This window comes from Ranitomeya variabilis, chromosome 1, assembly GCF_051348905.1.
Source record: "Ranitomeya variabilis isolate aRanVar5 chromosome 1, aRanVar5.hap1, whole genome shotgun sequence".
NCBI lineage: Eukaryota > Metazoa > Chordata > Amphibia > Anura > Dendrobatidae > Ranitomeya > Ranitomeya variabilis.
This window is the reverse complement of record NC_135232.1, coordinates 787,158,775-787,176,965: the sequence shown is the minus strand read 5'-3', so window position 1 is coordinate 787,176,965 and position 18,191 is coordinate 787,158,775. Positions and strand designations below refer to the sequence as shown.

At 44.6% G+C, this 18,191-nt stretch overlaps 1 pseudogene; it reads right to left on the bottom strand.

Annotated features, from left to right (window-relative positions):
• Window positions 1-2,167: 2,167 nt before the first annotated feature.
• On the bottom strand, window positions 2,168-9,263 carry LOC143798958 (histone-lysine N-methyltransferase EZH2 pseudogene; annotated as a pseudogene).
• Between the last annotated feature and the right edge of the window lie 8,928 nt (window positions 9,264-18,191).

Genomic DNA, 18,191 nt, shown 5'->3' with positions numbered 1-18,191 from the left:
AGACTATGAGGGTCATTGTAAAGCTTCAGCTTGTGACTTTTGAGGTTATTTATTGAGGATTGTGATATGTGTTTTACAATTATCAATTTGTAGAAGCCACCCTGTTTTCAAATTTAGCTTTTTTACAGATGGTGTTTTGTTTGCATCAAGAATTTGATGAAATTTAATTGAATCCATTTTTTCCTCTACCCGTGAAATGTTTCCGTGCCATTGGCTGCAACGTAACTCCAAAGCATGATTGATCCACCACATGTATAATGGTTGATGAGATATTCTTTTCCTGAAATTCTGTGTCCTTTTTTCTCCACACATACTTTTGATCAGTGTTGCCAAAGAGTTCTATTTTAACCTCATTGGTCCACAGGACTTGTTCTTTTGCATATTTCTGTCATTGAATTTTATGGTGAGGACACAGGAGAGTTTTTCTTCTGATGACTCTTCCATGAAGGCCATATTTGTGCAGGTGTCTCCGAACAGTGCCACAACGTACCACAACTCCAGTGTCTGCTAAATCTTTCTAAAGGTATTTTGCAGTCAAGCAGGGGTCTTTATTTTCCTCTCTAGCAATCCTACAAGCAGCTCTCACTGAAATTTTGGCTGGTCTTCCAGACCTTATCTTGGCCTCCACTGTTCCTATTAAATGCAATTTCTTAATTACATTTCAAACTGATAAAAGAGAAACTTGAAATTGCTTTGTTAGCTTCTTATCTTCTTATAGCCTTCACCTGCTTTGTGGGCCTCCACCACTGTCATTTTCAGAGTGCTAGGCAGCTGCTCAGAAGAACCTGCTGCTGCTGTTCTTTGCACAAGGTTAGAGGAGGCTGAGTTTTTATAAAGCTTGTAATTTGCATTACCTGGCCTTTCCTAACAATGATAGTGAACAAGCCATAACCCTAACAGGCTAATTAAAGTCTGAAACCTTGGTCAAAGTTATCTGAGCATACAAATCTCCAACTGTGGCCAAACTTTTACATCAGCCCATTTTCCTTTTTGTAATTTTTGAAATGTAAAAAATGACAACATATATATTTTTTGCCTAAAATACAAAGTAAGGCTAGTTTCACACTAGCGTTTGCATGAGCTGTGGAGGGCTGCGGACTTCCCCAGTGAAGCCCCGCCCTCGGCTGCAGCTCCGCCTCTAGCTCCGCCTACTTCTGCATGCAGCCGGCTTGCGGCCTGTGTACCTATCTTTAACATTAGGTACGCAGGTCGTGCCGCAGTATGCGGATGCTTCCGCATGCGTCGTTTTGACGATGCGGCGAGCAGCGTAAACGCAGCTTGTAGCAATTTCATTTTTTTGCCGCATCGTCAAAACGACGGAAGCACGACCTGCGTACCTAATGTTAAAGATAGGTACACAGGCCGCAAGCCGGCCGCATTCAGGAGTAGGTGGAGCTAGAGGCAGAGGTGCGGCTGAGGGCGGGGCTTCACGGACGAAGTCCGCAGTCCTCCGCAGCTCATGCAAACGCTAGTGTGAAACTAGCCTAAATGAGTCATTTTTAACTTTAGGCCGTTTAGAAATAATTTCATCTTCAACTTGCTTTATTGTTCACAATAACAGTAATTTTGGCCAGAGGTGCCACTGTAAATACATTCTATGTAAATAAAATTACAATGTGGATAATAAACATACTATTCCAGATTACTCAATAACATTGGTATATCAGTAAATTAAAATAACATTGATGAAATAATGATGTAAATGTAGAATTGATAGCAGTAAATATGTGGGCTAATATGATAAAATTCACTAATATATACTGTATGTATATATGTGTATATATATAAATATACAGTATATATATACTGTACATACATATACTGTATATGTATATAACTATATTGTAGGGATTAACACAGGTAGGCATTAGGCAGTGTTCACACAGATATGCAATTTCTATGTCCAAGCAAACAGATTTATTAAAGCTTATAAATATTTTCCAGTAAAGCAGATACGGTAATCGGTCCTTTGGCCTAAAGCTAAACAAAATAGTCCATACAGCTGTACAGGGTTCACCTCTTCACAATATTGTCTAGATTCGCACCACTCAGTCTGAGCAGAAGTAAGAAGTCTCTCCAGTTTCCACAGAGACCATGTCTCAGAGATGTTTCTATCGCTACACACAGTTGTGAGCAGGTCAAATGCCCTTTTTTTTTTTTTTAGAGAAGTTCAAGAATATTTTATTTCAGGTGGGAGATGTACCACAATACATTATTGCCAAAAATTAACTGATACAAAAAAATGAATAAATTGTTTTTTGTTTTTTTGACATCACTATAAATTAGTTTTACAGTACTCAGTAAATTCAGAACTTCAGCTCGCATTTTTCATTTCATTCTTTGTAGGTAAAAATTGTGCCAGTATTAGAAATTCCTGAAGAAGGTAAGGCATGGGCTGCAACAAGAGGTAACTGGGCCATCAGGGGATTTCCATTTCTCTCTCAATACCCACATATTTCAGAGCGTCAGCTTGGCTATATCTGTAATCAAAGAAGAGTTCTTCACCCGTCTGGATGGCTCTCTTAGCAAATATGCCTATTCTATGGTCTCCATTCACCATCACTACTTTTGCATATCAGTTTGGATTCACAGAGTGGTTAGCAAAAGGAATTTTGTTGCCTTTGCGAGTTGTATTGACTACAAAATTATTGTTCAAGTTAAAGAGGAAGCCGCACATGTATTTATCATACACTTTCCCTCTTTGATCTGCTTCATCCTGAGAAATGATTTCCCCGCAGTACCCCAAGATGAACTCATTCTTCTGTACAGGATCTTTGATGAAGATTCCCCATCCAGCCACATCAGAAGACGCAAAAAGCAAATGCTTTTTGGATCCTCGCTGAATGCTGCAGTTCTTGCAGGAGAAATTTTTGCTGTCCCAGTGATCGGCAGCACCACAAGTGAGACTTAAGTCTGGGTCACACTCCCGCACAGACAGGTAACATGGGCACTGCTTGGTATTACACTGCACTTTACAACGACATCCTGGGAACCGGTTTTGGCACTCGGAGCTGCACTGGCAGAACTTCTCACAGAAATTCTGTGCAATTACACAGGGACAGGAGCCATCACAGGGCTGGCGAGGATGGTCGCAAGGCTGGTAATTGTAAACGTAATTAGAGGAGCCATCCTTTTTCAACTGGATTTTCCTGCAATGTGCGGCCCACAACCTGTGTTCCCGTTTCTTCTTTCTTGGTGGCGTATCTGGAGCGCCCCCACACCGCCGCAGGGCCGAGGGGTACCCGGAGCCGGGCCTCTGGGTCTCTGCTCTGGGGTTGTCACGGTGGCTAGACCCGGTCCGTGGCCCTGTCTGTCAGTGGGGGACGTCCGGTGCAATAAGTGGTGTTGTAACGGTGCAGTTGTGGGGTGCAGGTCGCGGTAAATAACGAGGACACCAGGTTGCAGTCTCTTTACCTCTTTACTGGAGATCTCTGAGTCCTCAGTCCAGAATACGGTTCACCAGGCTGCGCAAGTCCGGCTGGTCCAATGGCACCTCCAGAGTTCACTTCACAGGTGGAAATCGGTGCCTTCCTTCTTAGCGCTATGTGTTGTAGTCCTTCCCTGCTGTGCTTACGGAAAGTACCCCACAACCGTTGTGTCTGTTTCTTAAGTTCCCTCACAACTCGATTAAATGATGTTCTTCTAATCTTCCGTCCCTTCCTGATGTTACAGTTAGAACGGCACCCGTTTGTCGGATAGGCCTGGAGTTCTTCCGGGACACTAGAGACGCCCCTCTCCCGCAATTGCCTCCCAAGACTTCATAGGTGATATGTGTTAGACAGCCCGCCTTAAACTGACTGTCCTGCCGCTGTTTAGAGTATTGCTTGAAGCTGAATGTTATAATACTCCCTCGGCATTCCGGCCACCGGTAGTGCGCCTCAGTAGGGTGTTGCTCCGGTCTTACAGCACGACCCCTACTGGAATTCTCCTATTGCTTGATCTCGTTTCTCACTCAGCACAATCTATCTCGCTTCTAGTCCTTTCTTGGGTCCCGCCGCTTCCCGGAGCTGGCGCGGACCTGTTACGTTCTTTTCAATGCCAAGCCTCTGTCAGGATCCCACCCCTGACAGAGACCCTACTGTCTCTTCCTCCACAACACCCTCTGCCACTAGGTGTTGCTTCGTCCAATTCAGTCAGCTTTCTGATCTAACTTCCTGCCTGACCCCCAGTTTACCCACTATGGTGGGGAGTGGCCTAATGAATAGAACCCTTAGCTCCCCCCGGAGGCCCGGCTGTGAAATGTATTGGTGTCTGTGATACCTGATCAGATGAACTCTTTCAGTGCCATCGGACGCACCATGGCTCCCCATAGTGGCGGAGCCACAGTACTGCAACGACCAGGACTCTGGGGCGCTGCACTCCCCCCTGGTTAAACACAGTACTCCGGGACTGGGAAGAAAACAACAATACAAGTTAGCAAAAAGACATACAATTTTGTTGAGTGCAATGACAATAAGCATATTTGAACAGGCTTCCCTTTATGGGAGGTAAGGACACTTGAACGTTACAAACATGGCAAAAATATCATAGCAACATGCTATAATTTACTTCTGTTACCCAACCGGGCATTCTACTTAAGTGCAAAATTGTTGAACAATAATTTAACATTGCCTTTAAGGACTCACACTCTAAATCCACTAAAGACCTTCCTATAATCACATTATAAGGCACTTTAACTTTTTCATTCTCCTACTTTGGATCTGCAGGACCGCCTGTCCTATCGGCACCAGACCTACTGCCTCTCCTTTCTGTTACAGGACCGCCCCGTTCAGCCAGGGCCTACTGCCTTTTCAACTACTATACACAGTATAGAACATAACTTTTCTTTCAGTTTGAGAACACCGAGCCGGCTCTACTTGGCTCCTATAAGGACTCACCCACTAACCCTTACGGGTTCACTTTCTGTCCTTAGTAACACATTACTAACTTTCGATGGGGAACGCAGGGTTTACCTTCTATCCCCCCCCTTTTCTTATCAACATTATCAACTATCTTCTTTTCACAACATTAAACTTTCTCATTACTTCCTTTTACTTTTTCTTTCAGAGAACATTATCAGCATTCCTTTACAATTAACTAATGGCATACATATAACTTTTACATGTAAATATTATCAGCATTTTCTTCCATTGACATTATTGCTACCGGTCTTAAAGCAATATCACCATTTACGTGCAACAAATGAACATCCCCTTTAAGAGGGGACCAAATCTCTGTGAGGTAGCACATCTTCTCAAGCTACCAGTCCATACTCATCAAAGGTTCCAGTGCGGTATCTTCGCAAAGAGTCCTTGTTTAAGTAAAACCAGTAGGGAGCGCCTTTAATAAGGTGCAAACTATATACAAAAGAGTTCGGATCATGCACTGTTCATGATTCAGCAGTTTTTAAAACTTGTGCAAAACTTTTGGTAACAAAAACAAACAATAGGGATCCCGGGTCAACAAAGGGATCCCTTTAAGAGTTTACCCTGAACGGGTTTATCAGCAACATAAAAGCAATAAAACAGTAACTATTTACAGTAAAAGAAATGCAGTAAAATCTTACTGTGGTGGTCTCCTATCCGGTCTCACCAGGCCAACAGATCGCACTGGTGAGCCAGGATGCCGTTCCGGTCCCAGCAGTGATAAAATCCCTCGCCGGGAGGCCCTTCTCACTGGCAGACGCACACGTCCCTCCGGGGCACAGCGAGACCGGGCTTCTCGAGGTTCCGCGGGGCCGGGCTCTGCTGCTTTCCCCACGGGATCATCTTCCTCCGGTGTTCCGGCAGCAGCCTGGAAGGCAGTACATCGCTGCACGCCCCGCGCTACCCAGCCAGCCTCTCCCGTAGCCCTCCTCCATCTGGTGTAGGTCACCGCATCACCGGGTTCTAGGTCGCGGGGGAATCTTCCGCTGCAGGGCTCCACCTCTTCCCGATCCACGTGGATTTGTAGCGGCTCCCCGATTTCCTGGATAACCCCGCGTCCATATTGGGGGTTAAAAGAAATCACGACCCCCCAGTGGGATGAGGGAACCTCCGCGGTGGGGGTCAGGTCCACCTGCACGGCCGGCCGAGGTCGGGTTCGCCATGCAGCCATCAAGCGCCGCAGGTGTTCGGCCTCAGGCGTGATCTTTAGGCCCGGTGCCTGCGGCGCACCTTCAGCCGCGGCCAGGTTGGGAGAAGCAGGGGGCACTGGAACCAGGCAGATCTCTGTGGGCTGGTCCAGCCTAGCAATCACGCGGGCGTCGGCCTCCAGGCGGGCAGCAATCTGCCGGGCCTCTGCCGCGGCCATGCTTTCTTCCGACGGCGGCCGGGGAGGTCGACCCACCGTTAGCCCGGCAAGGGTCAGCTCCCACGGTGACGGCGTACCCCGGGCTACATCGGGCTGCCCAACCTCTCTCCGCGACCGATCTTTCTCATGCGGGGTTTCTGGCGCTGCCATCTTTGTCTCTTCTCCCGCGTCTTCTTCCCGCGGTCTCTTTCGTGGGCGGCCCCATCTCCATGGTCTCCACCCTCCAAACAGGATCAGGAGGCGGACCTCAGCTGTTGACGGACACGTCCTCAAGACACAGAAATATTTGGACTGGGCGGCCATTGTTGTTCGCGCTCTCCAGCTTGTCTACGCCCACCTCACGCCCCTCTTCTCTTCCTGCGCTCTCCTCAGCGCTGTAATGGCGGCGGATTTTTGGCGGCAAATGGCACAGCACACAGTCTTTGTAATAAAGCACAGTCAAAGCACGATAAATCACAATTCCAAGGCACACATGACCTGATTCTTCAGGCTTAAGTAGATCCTGTTCGTGACGCCAAGTTTGGAGCGCCCCCACACCGCCGCAGGGCCGAGGGGTACCCGGAGCCGGGCCTCTGGGTCTCTGCTCTGGGGTTGTCACGGTGGCTAGACCCGGTCCGTGGCCCTGTCTGTCAGTGGGGGACGTCCGGTGCAATAAGTGGTGTTGTAACGGTGCAGTTGTGGGGTGCAGGTCGCGGTAAATAACGAGGACACCAGGTTGCAGTCTCTTTACCTCTTTACTGGAGATCTCTGAGTCCTCAGTCCAGAATACGGTTCACCAGGCTGCGCAAGTCCGGCTGGTCCAATGGCACCTCCAGAGTTCACTTCACAGGTGGAAATCGGTGCCTTCCTTCTTAGCGCTATGTGTTGTAGTCCTTCCCTGCTGTGCTTACGGAAAGTACCCCACAACCGTTGTGTCTGTTTCTTAAGTTCCCTCACAACTCGATTAAATGATGTTCTTCTAATCTTCCGTCCCTTCCTGATGTTACAGTTAGAACGGCACCCGTTTGTCGGATAGGCCTGGAGTTCTTCCGGGACCCTAGAGACGCCCCTCTCCCGCAATTGCCTCCCAAGACTTCATAGGTGATATGTGTTAGACAGCCCGCCTTAAACTGACTGTCCTGCCGCTGTTTAGAGTATTGCTTGAAGCTGAATGTTATAATACTCCTTCGGCGTTCCGGCCACCGGTAGTGCGCCTCAGTAGGGTGTTGCTCCGGTCTTACAGCACGACCCCTACTGGAATTCTCCTATTGCTTGATCTCGTTTCTCACTCAGCACAATCTATCTCGCTTCTAGTCCTTTCTTGGGTCCCGCCGCTTCCCGGAGCTGGCGCGGACCCGTTACGTTCTTTTCAATGCCAAGCCTCTGTCAGGATCCCACCCCTGACAGAGACCCTACTGTCTCTTCCTCCACAACACCCTCTGCCACTAGGTGTTGCTTCGTCCAATCCAGTCAGCTTTCTGATCTAACTTCCTGCCTGACCCCCAGTTTACCCACTATGGTGGGGAGTGGCCTAATGAATAGAACCCTTAGCTCCCCCCGGAGGCCCGGCTGTGAAATGTATTGGTGTCTGTGATACCTGATCAGATGAACTCTTTCAGTGCCATCGGACGCACCATGGCTCCCCATAGTGGCGGAGCCACAGTACTGCAACGACCAGGACTCTGGGGCGCTGCATATCTACATCTTCAGCAAGGACTGGAGCAATAAAATTAGATTCCTTTACTCTAAACTCATACACCTGACGACAAGTCTTTGTACCAATCAACCTTGCAATTGCACAGAAGTTGTTGTAATAGGTGCCAATGAGAACTCTAAACAAAGAAGCTTCAGCTCCACTCCAATCCACGTTCTGGGGGTCTTCAATATTTGGCTTCAGTTTGACTGGTGTTTGGCAACGATAGTTAGCTTCAGAGGAGCTGGAGGTCTCATCTTTCTTTTCTTCTTCTTTATCATTGCTCTCCCACACTGGTTTCAGTGCCGCCTTCTCTGTTACTATCTGTGTCCTCTGATTCTGAAATATTAACGGTTGGTCTGCTTGATCTGCTGGTGCTGTTGGGAAGTCTACCTCTTCACCGACCACCAGGAAGCTTAGGTGGGGTTTTTATCCTCTCTGCTGTCAATGCGGCAGCAAATTCTCTTGCTCCTTTCAAAAGTTGGTAACAGTTGGGTCCACAAGGTTTTCCATCATTTGCACCCTCATTATTTTTTCTTTTGTGCATATTTGGAGAGGCATGAAAATGATGTAAAAACAGTCGTACTTGAAACAGCGCCTACAAAACAAAGTGTGGAATGAATGTAGGCTCTGCTCCCTTTGTACAGATTTAGCATTTGGTCCATCGATATTCGGGGTGCGTTCTGGAGGTAGAGCTCCTGGCAACTGTTGTTCTGTTAATTCCTTGGATTTCTCTTTTAACTCTTCAGTAGTTCCCTTATCAGGAAACATGGATGATATTGCTTCAAAGATGTTATCTGATGGAAATTTCCATGGTAGACGAGCCACCTTGTCGTCTATGCTATCTTCATGATCTTTTTCTTTGTCATCGTGTTCATCATCCTGATTGTCATCTCCATCATCGTAATCACTATACTGACTGAGTGCATTCACCAGCTCCACAAATATTTCATAATTGATAAAGCCACATTCCCTGCACCCCATTAACCTTTCCATCATAATTCTTAATTAATTCTTCAATAAAAGTGCCATCTTGATCCAATACCTCATCTCCCATGTAAGGAATGTTGTTGTAGAGGCGACCAAGAACACATGATAGGCACAGAGGCTACAGCATTGAGGGTTTTAAAATGGATGACTTGTTTCGGAAAATCAAAATCACAAGTCACAGAGCACTCTCAAGTCCCCTGTAGAGAGCTGACTGAGGTCATAATGTGGACAGGCTGGATTCTTCCTTGTTTCCATTCTTGGTTTAAAATCTCATGACCAGTCCCACCCATCATTTATTAGACATTCCTGACACCTTAACCCTTAACTGCTCTATTCCATTTGGAAACAGGAAATCTATTTTCCCTGTATGACTCGAGTCACTGCAAAAGTCACTGGTAGGGGGAGGAGCAGCTGGGTCAGGAGTTGTGGAGGGGAATGATTTATGCAGAGAAAAGAGACTTCCTATCTCTACATAAAGCAGAGAAAGGAGAAGAATTAGCTGGGTAGAAAGGCAAAATGAGCAACTGTAAATGCACAATGCTATATAATATGATGATTGCAATATATTAAGAAGGTAAGCACTTTGATGGGTGGGTTTCTTTAATATTCACTTAACTTAGTCTAAAATTAAAAGAATGAGGTTAATATTGCAAAAAGTTTATCATCGAGACATATAGTGTACTGTTTGATAGATTTGGTGCATTTAAATACATGTGAGAATCATTTCACTTCTATAAACCTGCTTTTCTATGGTTCTTGTTTAATATTTTGCCCCCAAAAACTGGAATATGCTGTTCAAAGCTCACCATGTCTTGGCATCAGAACAATATCTGTCTCATTGCTTGCATTCAGCGTTGCTTCCCTGCATACAAAATTATGCTGGAAGACCAAAATATACACATGAAGACACTCCCTGATATCGTGCACCATACCAATTTCCTCTCATTCTAAGTAGAGGGATGTCAGCATGACCATTAGTGATGTCCCAATCATGCACAAAAGCAAAGCTGGCAAACCCCGAAGATGGTGGTGGACAATGCCAAGATGATAGTGATGAAAAGGTGAATATTTAATTAAAAAAAAAGAAAATTAGGCAGATTTTTTGTCTTTGCTCTCTACTTTCCAATACTCGTGTATTCTCCATTCAACTGAGCTTGCATGTATTCTCAATCAGGAGATGGAAGCATGCTCCTTCCAACACCTTGGCAGGAGCTTATGTTTGTTATGAAAAAAGGATCAGCAATGTTGTAATCTAACATACCAAATAACATAACAATCCCATTTCTATCACATTCGCTGTGCAAGGTAATGTCAGACGACCTCTTACATAATAGATGGTTGGTCAGTCCTGCTAAAATTAGTGTGTTTGGACAATGTTTATCCTAATGTGTATGGTCACCACAATTTATGTGCAACTTATTAAATAATTATAATCATTGTGACACCCAAGTCAGAAAAATGCTGTTTTTACTCAACAATATTGCAATTTTTAACATAGAGTAATATGTGTGTAAAAACAAAAATCAAGCCCATCTTTTACAGTTTGTGGCATACTAGTGACCTTCGTTTGAATTAAACCCACAGAGAATGTGCAGAATGACCAAATGAGATTAGAAGATTACATTAACAAAGCAGCATGGTTCTCTCTAATATTCTTTGGCCCAGCTGGATATACGGGCTTAATTAATAGATTATGACTACTTTCATGCTATCTATTTACAGGGCAAACAAAGAACAATAATGGATTGCATACCCATTGGTTTCCTGGTACGCAATCTTTTCTGAAAATCAAAAAATAATATACTGTTGATATAAGGAGTCTACACATTGTTATTAAAATGTCATCCTTGTATGTAACCTAGATCAATCATACAGTCCTTTTTTCCAAATTTAATGGGGCTTTTCAATTAACACTATTAAAGTATAAAACAGAAAAATAAAGAAAGAAAAATTAAGAAATTAGAATAAAAATAAAAAAGACTTACAAAACCACTTTTTAATTGTGATTGTGAGGCTATCCCCTTTTCAGATCATTTCAAGGGTCTTCTAAAGGTTTAGAAGTCTATGTTCTCACTTGACGTCTGCAAAAACCTTAAGGCTGGGGTCACTTGGGTAAGTAAAAAATTGGTCGCATTGTCAGCCTGAAAAGTAGTACCAGTGAGATCTGTATGGTATTCTGTATGTAATGATATCCCCTACATTACTATCCTTGTGGCTGATTTTCTTTCATTGGTAGTCAAATAGGTCTTACCATTTGACTTTCAAAGAGACTTAGCGAGTTCTTTTCAACTGGGTGTTGTCTAGAGAGTTTGGTGCGTGCTACCCAGTCATCATGGATCCAAGAAGGTGGCACAGACTATGGGTACATCATTTCATCAGCCAACGGACCACAAAAGGGCCCTTCCAGCAGCTGCATGGGGAGCTGCTATACTGAAAAGTTCTATTCATACTGTTGCATGAACTGCCTGTTGGAGGAGCTTCAACCGGTCTAACCTTCCAGAATATGAACATATGAGGCAATGTATTTCTGCCAAAGAGAGTCTTCCAGTCACCCAGAGGGATTTAACTAATGAAAGATGTTATTTTTCACATAAAATTTGTAAATAAAGGCTGTTCACACTTTGTCTCAAGTTGTTTCAGAATTATTTAAGTAACGAGTATTTGGCTTTATGATGTTTGTCTAATATTGTGAAGGTACTGCAGACCTACATTGGTGGCCTGCTAAGGGTTACTTTATAACAATGTTTCATATCTCTGTTGGCCTAACTCTCCAGAAAAGGATAACAACTGTTAATTTGCAAAAACAGATCTGCTATACAGCTTCTATGGAAGCAGTAAGAAGTATGAACAAAATGTCTCGGCATTATGATCTTAAACTTCATCCTCTCCTGTACGTATGCAAAAGCCCAGAAAGGGAGAAGAGGGGTGACATCACACACATGGAGCAGATCCCACCCATATTTCTGCAGTTGTAATGTGAGCTAGCACTAGACTAGGTTTTCACGGCAAATAGCAGCTGCTCCGCCTAATATCTAAAAGTTGAAAATATCTTTCGTATTGTATTTTACACCAGTACAGTTGAAACTAGAAGTTTACATACACTACTATATCAAAAGACACATACAGTATGCATGTTTTTCTAAAAATCTGACATGAAATCAGAATAAACCCTTCATGTTTTAAGTCAATTAGGATTACCATAATTATAAATTTTTGCCAAATCCCAGAATAATGAAAAAGAGAGAATGTTTTAAAGCATTTTTATTACTGCAAAGTCAAAAGATTATATACACTAAGATTACTATGCCTTTAAACAATTCTGGACTGCCCGTATGATGATGGCATGTGTTTGGAAGCTTTTGATAGTTTTTTTGGCAACATCTGAGTTAGGCCGGTTTCACATTAGCGTTTGCAGCAGCTGCGGAGGGCTGCGGACTTCCTCCGTGAAGCTCCGCCCTCGGCCGCTAGCTCCGCCTATTTCTGCATGCGGCCGGCATGCGGCCTGTGTACCTATCTTTAACATTAGGTACGCAGGTCGCGCCGCAGTATGCGGATGCTTCCGCATGCATCGTTTTGACGATGTGGAGACCAGCGTAGGACGCAGCTTGTAGCAATTTCTTTTTTTTTCTGCATCGTCAAAACGACGCATGCGGAAGCATCCGCATACTGCAGCACGACCTGCGTACCTAATGTTAAAGATAGGTACACAGGCCGCATGCCGGCCGCATGCAGAAATAGGCAGAGCTAGCGGCGGAGGTGCGGCTGAGGGCGGGGCTTCATGGAGGAAGTCCGCAGCCCCCTGCAGCTGCTACAAACGCTAGTGTGAAAGTAGCCTTAATTAGAGACACATCTGTGGGCGTATTTTAATGCATACCTGAAACACACTGCTTCTTTGTGTAGCATCATTGGGAAGTCACAAGAAATTAGCCAAGATTTCAAGAAGATAATTGTGGACTTGCACAAGTCTGGCTCATCCTTGGGTACATATTGAAGATACCTGAAGGTGCCTCGTTCATCTGTACAAACAATTTTATGCAAGCACAAACAAGATGAGAATGTCCAGTGATCATAGTGCTCAGGAAGGTGACTGGTTCTGTGTCCCAGAGATTTCTCAGATATTCAGAAAAACATGTATATGTGTCTTTTGATATAGTGTATGTAAACTTCTAGTTTCAACCGTGCATGTATATATATATATATATATATAGTAGCATAGCGCCTACTTCGTGTCTTGGGTGACACTCGCTTGGCACGGGATTAATGCACTCAGGCACGGTTTTCTATCAAAACACAGTCTCTTAGGTTTATTTCGCACAACATAAACCACATCCACAGGAACTTAGTAACAGCTTGAACAGTATCTGGACATATTCAACTATACCACAGTTCGTCTCTGACCCCGGTGAGCATTACACACGGTTTTCAGACCGTTACTTGTTGGCAACCTTCACGGGTTCCTGGACACCTCTTGGCCTCAGAGGTGCCCCAGACACAATGTCTCTCTCTTTCTTTCACTCTGACCCCGGTCAGTACAACACGGATCTCCATCCGTTACCTGTGGGTGCCGCACAAGTTCTCAGATACCTCTCTTCCTTAGAGGCATCCTGCAGACATTCACACTCTGTCTTTCCTTTTCTTTGACCCCGGTCAGTACAACTCGAATCTCTATTCGTTACCTGCCGTTGCCGCACAGGTTCTCGGATACCTCTCTTCACCAGAGGCATCCTTCCGACATTCTCACTCTGACCCCGGTCAGTACAACACAGATGTCCATCCGCTCCACAGCCTGGTCTGTGCGAGGTCCAGAGCCCCTGCCATGTGCTCTTCAGGGAGCCGACACTCCCAACACATGGGGCTCTCTCCAGGACCTTCCAGCACAGACCATTCAGGTCCACACTCAGAGCCCATGTGACCAGCCCTCAGTCACATTATATAGTACTAACCACTCCCAAAGGTGGGAGTGTGGATGTGTGGCTAGTTTGTCCCTCCCATCTCACACAACTAGCCTAGTAAGTCTCCCTTACAACTACACCATAGTTATACACACTCTTGAGGGACTACAGGTCCCAGAACAACATTGCATCAGACTTACCACGCATACTCCCACTGCAACACATATCGGCCATTCACAACACTGCCAGTCACTGTTTTACCACCATTATCACAACAGATATGCCTCCATGCATATCCCAAGAAGCACACACAGCGCCCCCTAGCTGCAACATAGGTCACTATACTACAATATATATACATATTGACGCACCAGTCACTGAGTGGGTTGGGGCATACTCGCTTGGCAGCAAAAGTCAACTATACAGGAGCAGATTCTTCCTTTAAACAAGTCCAACTCAGGTTTATTATAGAATAATAAACCACTCCATAACCCGTGGTAGGGCATGTGAACAATACAGAACCCACAAGCAGTCCGGTTCCGATTGCACATTTCAAATGCCTAATGTACATTAGGACACAATTCCCCAGGCTCGGGTTTACCTGGTTAGCAGCACCTCGGGTTTTCCCCAGCCTGTCTTCATCTGGCTCCTATTTGTAGTCCAGATCCTTGGTGCTTCCTGTACCTTCACGAGCTCCAGCCAGCCCCCGTCTCACACATTGACTTTTTTCCCATGTGTTGCACACAGGAAATATGTAGGAACTTCCTGTGTTCACAGGAGCACACCCCCTGGGTGGTATGTGGTTAACCAGTCCCATCCATCACTATCTGGTTAACCCTTGAATCCAGCCCTTTACTAAAAATGCAGGTTTATGGGACAACAAAACCCAGCGATCTGTCCTGGATTCAGATCGCAGGAGAGCTCTGTCTGTGTGATATATACTTGTCTCTCAATAAACCATTAGTTGGTACATCACAATATATATATATACTGGCTGAAGAACCCGGCGTTGCCTGGGCATAGTAAATATCTGTGGTTAGTTATAGCACCTCACTTCTCTTATTTTCCCATCACGCCTCTCATTTTCCCCATCACATCTTTCATTTTCCCCCTCACATCTCTCATTTTCTCCCTCACACCTCTCATTTTCCCCCTCACTCTTATTTTCCCCCTCACTCCTCTCATTCCCCCCTAGCACTTGTCATTTCGACCTCACATCTGTCATTTTCCGATCACTCCACTATTTTCCCTCACTCCTCTCATTTTGCACTCACACCTTTTCATTTTCACCTCACACCTCTCATTTTCACCTCAGTATATACATGTTTGTCATCTCCCTTATATATAGTATACACCTGTATGTCATCTCCTATATATAGTATATACCTGTATGTCATCTCCCCTGTATATAGTATATACCAGCTGTGTGTCATCTCCCCTGTATATAGTATATACCTGTATGTCATCTCCTCCTATATATAGTATATACCTGTATGTAATCTCCTCCTGTATATAGTATATACCTGTGTGTCATCTCACCTATATATAGTATATATCTGTGTGTCATTTCCTCCTGTATATAGTATATACCTGTAGGTAATCTGCTCCTATATATAGTATATACCTGTGTGCCATCTCCTCCTGTATATAGTATATACCTGTATGTCATCTCCTCCTGTATGTAGTATATACCTGTGTGTCATCTCCCCTGTAAATAGTATATACCTGTGTGTCATCTCCTCCTGTATATAGTATATATCTGTATGTCATCTCCTCCTGTATTAGACCTCGTTCACACGTTATTTGGTCAGTATTTTTACCTCAGTATTTGTAAGCTAAATTGGCAGCCTGATAAATCCCCAGCCAACAGTAAGCCCACCTCCTGGCAGTATATATTAACTCACACATACACATAATAGACTGGTCATGTGACTGACAGCTGCCGGATTCCTATATGGTACATTTGTTGCTCTTGTAGCTTGTCTGCTTATTAATCAGATTTTTATTTTTGAAGGATAATACCAGACTTGTGTGTGTTTTAGGGCGAGTTTCGTGTGTCAAGTTGTGAGTGTTGAGTTGCGTGTGGCGACATGCATGTAGCGACTTTTGTGAGATGAGTTTTGTGTGGCGACATGCGTGTAGCAACTTTTTGTGTGTCGAGTTGCATGTGACAGGTTAGTGTAGCAAGTGGTGTGCAGCAAGTTTTGCGCATGGCGAGTTTTGCGCGTGGCGAGTTTTATGTGTGGTGCCTTTTGAGTATGTGCAAGTTTTGTGTGAGGCAACTTTTGCATGTGTTGCAACTTTTGTGCATGTGGCAATTTTTCAGCGTGTGCAAGTTTTGTGTGTGGCGAGGTTTCCATGAGGTGAGTTTTGCACGTGTGGTGAGTTTTGCATGTGGAGAGTTTTGCGCGTGGCGAGTTTTGAGCGGCGACTTTTGTGTTTTGACTTTTATGTGGCGAGGTTGGTGTATGTGTGGTGAAATGTGCGCTGAGGGTGGTATATGTGTTCGAGCACGTGGTAGTGTGTGGCGCATTTTGTGTGTGTGTTCATATCCCCGTGGTGGTGTGGTGATTATCCCATGTCGGGGCCCCACCTTAGCAACTGTACAGTATATACTCTTTGGCGCCATCGCTCTCATTCTTTAAGTCCCCCTTGTTCCCATTTGGCAGCTGTTAATTTGCCTCCAACACTTTTCCTTTCATTTTTTCCCCATTATGTAGATAGGGGCAAAATTGTTTGGTGAATTGGAAAGCGCGGGGTTAAAATTTCACCTCACAACATAGCTTTGACGCTCTCGGGGTCCAGACGTGTGACTGTGCAAAATTTTGTGCCTGTAGCTGCGACGCCTCCAACACTTTTCCTTTCACTTTTTCCCCATTATGTAGATAGGGGCAAAATTGTTTGGTGAATTGGAAAGCGCGGGGTTAAAATTTAACCTCACAACATAGCCTATGACGCTCTCGGGGTCCAGACGTGTGACTGTGCAAAATTTTGTGGCTGTAGCTGCGACGGTTCAGATGCCAATCCCGGACATACACATACACACATACACACATTCAGCTTTATATATTAGATATATCTGTGTGTCATCTCCTCCTGTATACAGTATATACCTGTATGTCATCTCCTCCTATACATAGCATATACCTGTATGTCATCTCCTCCTGTATATACTATATACCTGTAGGTAATCTGCTCCTGTATATAGTATATACCTGTGTGTCATCTCCTCCTGTATATAGTATATACCTGTATGTCATCTCCTCCTGTATGTAGTATGTACCTGTATGTCATCTCCTCCTCTATATTGTATATACCTGTGTGTCATCTCTCCTGTATATAGTATATATCTGTGTGTCATCTCCTCCTGTATATAGTATATACCTGTGTGTCATCTCCCCTGTAAATAGTATATACCTGTGTGTCATCTCCTCCTGTATATAGTATATATCTGTATGTCATCTCCTCCTGTATTAGACCTCGTTCACACGTTATTTGGTCAGTATTTTTACCTCAGTATTTGTAAGCTAAATTGGCAGCCTGATAAATCCCCAGCCAACAGTAAGCCCACCTCCTGGCAGTATATATTAGCTCACACATACACATAATAGACTGGTCATGTGACTGACAGCTGCCGGATTCCTATATGGTACATTTGTTGCTCTTGTAGTTTGCTTACTAATCAGATTTTTATTTTTGAAGGATAATACCAGACTTGTGTGTATTTTAGGGTGAGTTTCGTGTGTCAAGTTGTGTGTGTTGAGTTGCGTGTGGCGACATGCATGTAGCGACTTTTGTGAGATGAGTTTTGTGTGGCGACATGCGTGTAGCAACTTTTTGTGTGTCGAGTTGCATGTGACAGGTTAGTGTAGCAAGTTGTGTGCAGCAAGTTTTGCGCATGGCGAATTTTGCGCGTGGCGAGTTTTATGTGTGGTGCCTTTTGAGTATGTGCAAGTTTTGTGTGAGGCAACTTTTGCATGTGTTGCAACTTTTGTGCATGTGGCAATTTTTCCGCGTGTGCAAGTTTTGCGTGTGGCGAGTTTTCCATGAGGTGAGTTTTGCACGTGTGGCGAGTTTTGCATGTGGAGAGTTTTGCGTGTGGCGAGTTTTGAGCGGCGACTTTTGTGTTTCGACTTTTATGTGGCGAGTTTGCTGTATGTGTGGTGAAATGTGCGCTGAGGGTGGTATATGTGTTCGAGCACGTGGTAGTGTGTGGAGCATTTTGTGTGTGTGTTCATATCCCCGTGGTGGTGTGGTGATTATCCCATGTCGGGGCCCCACCTTAGCAACTGTACAGTATATACTCTTTGGCGCCATCGCTCTCATTCTTTAAGTCCCCCTTGTTCCCATCTGGCAGCTGTTAATTT